The 5,667-nt window shown below is 26.6% G+C and overlaps 1 long non-coding RNA gene across 1 annotated transcript; it reads left to right on the top strand.

Moving 5' to 3' along the window:
* The first annotated feature begins 1,777 nt into the window (after window positions 1-1,777).
* LOC112692990 lies at window positions 1,778-4,967 on the top strand. The gene is made up of 4 exons (XR_003149446.1): window positions 1,778-1,943; window positions 3,623-3,763; window positions 3,865-4,146; window positions 4,200-4,967. It is a non-coding gene; the product is annotated as an uncharacterized LOC112692990 (long non-coding RNA).
* The last annotated feature ends 700 nt before the right edge of the window (window positions 4,968-5,667 follow it).

Raw genomic sequence — 5,667 nt, forward strand, 5'->3', positions numbered from 1 at the left:
ATTTAAAAATAGATATTGTAAAAGAAACACATGAAGACACTGAAAGTAGTACAGATACGATAAGTGAAAGTAGTTTTACTGTAATTATCAGCGAAGATAAATATGAAATGAGTAGCTTATGCAATCGAATATTTGGCCGGCTGGGTTGCAAAAAAATATAGACAACAGTTTTCAGAATTGGGTTCAACTACAACTCAGTATAATGCTGCTCAAAACGAGAATGGTCATGAATATACTATGCCATCATGGATAAACAATTTGTCCTATGGTGGACTGATACTACCTAGTGATAATTTTAAAACTCATGTATTTAGAATTGATTGATTATTCAAAAAAATTACCAAAGAACAAATTCCCAAAGGACCTAAAGTTGTTAAAAATTTGTCCAAAAAAATTATTAAGAGAATGGAAATTGAAGAAAAGTATAACTTTGTTGTGCAGACATATGTAAAACAAAGAGTACTTATTCGTATGAAATATTTAAATCAACATACAAATATATTAAATAAAAAAAGAAAAGCAAAACTTCAGCTCCAAAGGTTACAAAAATTAAAAAGACTGATGACTTAAATGTAAACGACTAAAAAATGTAATTATTACTTTTAATTTCACTGAGTATTATTTTAATGACTAAACTATTTTTTATATCATTTACACAACTTTTAAATGTTTAAAAATATAATTATTGATGTTTATTGATTTTTGTATTTTACTTAAGCATAATTATTACTACTTTTATATTATTATAATATCAATGATGAAAAATATTATGTTTAATAAATTTAATTAATATGTATAACTATAATGCTTTATAATTGATATGTATGCATATTATACAAAATAAAAATGTATTTGTTAAAACTGCTATTAAAATTGATTTATGATGTAGTTCAAACAATAATATTGTCATATTAACGACCAGCGTCCAGCTCCATGAGAACTAAGAGCTCATACTGATGTGTGTCACGTACAGGAAATGTCTAGTAAGTATCATGACGAAGAACTGCTCAAGTAGTTCAAGTTGCTCATGGTTAAGCTATTTCTATTCTCATCATACCGATGAATAGGGCCCGAAACTTGATGCATTTGTATTTTTAATTCTTTTGCTCTAATAATTTGTTCATTGCTACATAAATTTGATTCATGGAGTATAAAATCTAATGGTATAATTTTTATTTTGCATTTTTTAGCATTTTTGTGTATTAGTTCATCAAGTTCCCGGCCCTAGGATGAACAATGTATATTAATTGATGCAACGCATATGGCAGATACATTGCATAGTAAACTAGAGCTAATTAGTTTGCTTTTTTTACAATATGCCATTATTTCATTTTCACATAATTACTTTTCATATAAGATAATGTTAAAAGAAATATGTTTTATAATTATATACATTATACATAGAACGAGGATTTAGAGAAAAATATTAATATACAAATATTGTACCAAAAAACATTAAAACCAATACAAATACTTTATAACTTTATTAATAATTATAAACTTTTAACTTGTTGTACTACTACGTGTCATACAAACACTAAATAGCCACTGTATTTTGTACGACGGATGACATCACTAGATAGGGGACGGAGCGGTGGGTTTTGATTTGTTTACATCACTTTGAGGCAACCTCTATTATCTATAAACCTTGCGTTCTATGTGCCTTGCACGAATTCAATTATTTTATGATAATTGATAACAATAATGTTATGATATAATCCGTTGTCATTATTCAAACTACTAATACTGATGTTATTGTAATCGTTATTTTGTTCTATTTTCAAATTACAACAATTATTACCAATATTATGGAGACTGAAAGTGTAAATTTACGAAGTGGTAAGAAAAAAAGAAATGAACAGACTAAACAAAGAATAAGTGGTAAATCGTATGTGACGAGGAGAAGTCATATAATTCAGGCAATCCCGAAACCATTAATCGAGGTTAGTACCTAATGTAAGTGGTCACTCGTTTTTATCTTGCGATCGTGATTTTGCTATAATCGAAAAAAGACGTCAAGTGTGTACAAATTTCGCTCCTTCTGATTTGCAAAAGATGGTAAGAACAGCAAAGTTAACAAATCCATTTCAAGTGATTCCGATGGACGAAAACCACTTTTTTTCATTTAAAGATATTGCTAATAATTTTCTGAACGCTACCAAGTCACCAATTTCTACATGTTCAAAGATTAAAGTTTCGTCTTTGACTCCCGAAAAAGTCTATTATAAAAAAAACATTTTCTGATGAAGAACATTGGAAAGGTTTTGATGTTTTTAAAAGAAATGCTCTTACAGAACAACTTAAAAATCAGAAGAAAAAAGATCTTCTGGCCATGATTCCTTTTCTACCCGAAGAGCATAGAAACTTTTATAAAAATATTACGTCCTGAACTTCTTTGACTGTTATTATTATGTTTAACCAAGAGTTTTCTTTAAATTTTAATTAGATTTGTTAATTTATTATTTGTTATAATTAAAAAACGAATTGATTTTTGTTATATTCTAAAGTGAAGGAAATATGTTTATTTTACGTTCTAAAATGTATCAAGTCGATATAAAGTTTAATCAAGAGTTTTTTTTAATTTTTATTCAGTTTGTTATTTTATTTATCAATATGTGATACTTAAAAGGATAATGTTTTTTAAATTTTCAATGACTTAATGAAGAAAATATGTTTATTTTACGTTAAAGTCGTAATTTTTTTATATTAATATAATAAAGAATAATTCTCTGTGATTTCCAAAAAAATATTGTTACTTGGAACAATAATCACACCATTTGGCACTTAGAGTTTTAATATTATATGATTTGGAACTTGAAACTGTCATTAGCAAATGTTTAATTTTAACTAATATTAAATGATAATTATAATAATTGAACTTAACTAGACTATAAATGTTGTGTAAATATATAACATATATTTTTACACAATATTATAATATATTATATTGAATGTTGTATTGTTTTTTGTTTTCTGAACATTTTGGTTTTCGGCACATAGAACGTTTGACACATTCGCTCTTCATACATATAAATTTTAAAAAGTTACATAAAGCACCAGTAGCTTTTTGGTTAATAAAACTTTATTAATAAAGGTTACAGTGCAGTTTTAGTATAAACATTTAAATACAAATTGTAAATTTAATATTAGAAATTTATATTTTTTTTCTAGCTTTCTAGGCCACAAACTCTTTTATAAGATCATTCCAATTCATACTTTGTAGCACACTATTAGTATTTTATACATTCATTTTAGAACACTTTAAATCTTATGTTTTCGCCTTAAAAATTTTCCGCCCTTAGAAATTTGCCGCCCGGGGCAGCTGCCTCCTTTGCCCCCCCCCTTAACCCGGCACTGACTTATCCTAATACCTTCTCAGATCTCAGAACAGTTTCAGTTTGTAAATTTGATTAGAAATATGATATCTGTAACTATACTACAACTATTATGTACTACTTACTATTATGAACTACTTATATAGAAATTAGAAATATTACAATGTTCAATATTTAAAATTTAAAAGGTTGATATTTATTACTAATTAAAATACTATAATTATTAAATTTATAAATACTGGTAAATTTTAAATATCTTTCATTAAATAATATTCTATTATTTTCAGGATGCTTCCAATCACCTTTGAATCTGTATTGACCCTAATTTCTCCAAAGTTAAATAGAAAAAAGCCGGGTTACAAATTTATTTCATCTAACAAACAGTTTTTAATTGCAATTTGGAAAATGGCTATTCCTGACTCTTATAGGTAATTTTTTATACATATATATTATTATTTTTACCTTATAATGCAAAAATATTTAATTATATTTAGTTCTATCCAAAAATATTAATTTATTACATTTTTAGATTGATTTGTGAAAAATTTGATGTGGGACGAGCATCTGCATTATGATGTATATGAAGATTTGTGGTTGCTTTGGAAATTTTAGCTCCAGCTTTCATCACTTGGTCAGATGAGGAAAAAACCAAGGAAATGTCAAATGGATTTTTTTCAATCAATACCTTTCCAGATATTTTTGGAGTGATTGATGGGATATATTAACATTCCTGTGCCACATGACCACCAAGAAGCTTATGTTAATTAAAAAGGTCATAATTCAATTCAATCAATTCAATTAATTCAAACAAGTATGTTTATATTTTCATTTTTATTTACTGTTAATCAACTAATTTTTCAATAGGTTTTATGCGACCATCAATGCCGTTTTATTCATTGTTATGCTGGAAATGTTGGATCAGTGCATAACCAACGGGTATTCAGATTATATGAACTAAAAAAATACCTTAATAATGCAACTAAATTTACCAAAAACTCACGTTTGGTTGGTGATGCTGTTTATACATTACACGAACATCTCATAATATGATACTGTGACAATGGGCATTCATAACGATTTAAAAACGATTACTTATTATGAAGGCCAATAAGTTTTATGTTGATATTAAACAAAAAGCATAAGAAGCAATAATTAATACAAATAAATTGAATGTATTGGCTTTTGACTACCAACAGAATATACCACATATCCCATGTTATATTTTTTTCTATACAATGAAGCGACAGGACGAAAAGGCTAAAATTAAGTCTTAAGTTTTCTTCACCACTATTTTTCTGAAATAATGGAGAGCTAAGTTGAAACTGAATTTATTTTTACAGACAACTGCAGTGCTCAGAATAAAAACAATGCCCTTGTACAATATTTATACACATTAGCAATGGAAAACTTATTTGGGTTGAAAAATTGTTCACTGTTATCTTGAACCTGGTCACAGTTTCCTTCCCTGTGACTGGGCATTTGGGTTAATAGAAAAAAAAGAAGAAAGCTAGAATGTGTGTTTTTACCTTAAGAGTATAAAAAAATATAGTAGTACCTCCACTGGGAAGCTTCTACACTCTGTCATTTAACACTGTCACTTTTATTTTTAATTATTTTTATTATTTTTATTTACTTTACTCTCTTATATAATGTCCTCAATTGTTCTTATTGTTTACTTTGAACAGATTGAATAAAAAAATTTATAAACAAAAAAAAAAAAAAAGAATAAATAAAAAAAGAGTATAAAAGTTTTATAACAACCAATTGTAAAAAAATTTCTGTTGTTCTAGTACATCAAGATATGATATTAAATTATGCAGATCACACTAAAAACTTAGTAACTAATAGAAACAAAGTTAAATTTTCTATTTTAAGTTATTGTTATATGAAATATACAGATGAAGGACTTCATGCTAGTATCTCAGTAAATTCAACAGCTGAAGAAAATTTCATTCTTCAAAAAATAAATACTCAATTAAATCTTACACTACCATCAGAAAAACTTTATAATGGACCATTAGCTATAAAACCGGCTAAGCTCAAAGATATAAACGATCTTAGTTCAAAATATGTACCTAGTGAATGTTTGTGGTATATATAGCACTACAATCAACAAATATTCAAAATGATATTATTGAAAATTCCGGTTTGGATACTAATGAAGATTAGTAGAATGTTATTTTTTAATATTAACCTATACTATTCTAGGAGTATTTATTTTTATTTTTTAACACAATGTTTCTAACATTTAATACTAAGAAAGTATTTATATTATATAAAATGTCTGACTGAGATTATGTTTTTGTTTAAGTTTTGTTCTTTAACACATCGT

The sequence above is a fragment of the Sipha flava genome, unplaced genomic scaffold, assembly GCF_003268045.1.
Source record: "Sipha flava isolate LNK unplaced genomic scaffold, YSA_version1 79_pilon_pilon, whole genome shotgun sequence".
Classification (NCBI taxonomy): domain Eukaryota; kingdom Metazoa; phylum Arthropoda; class Insecta; order Hemiptera; family Aphididae; genus Sipha; species Sipha flava.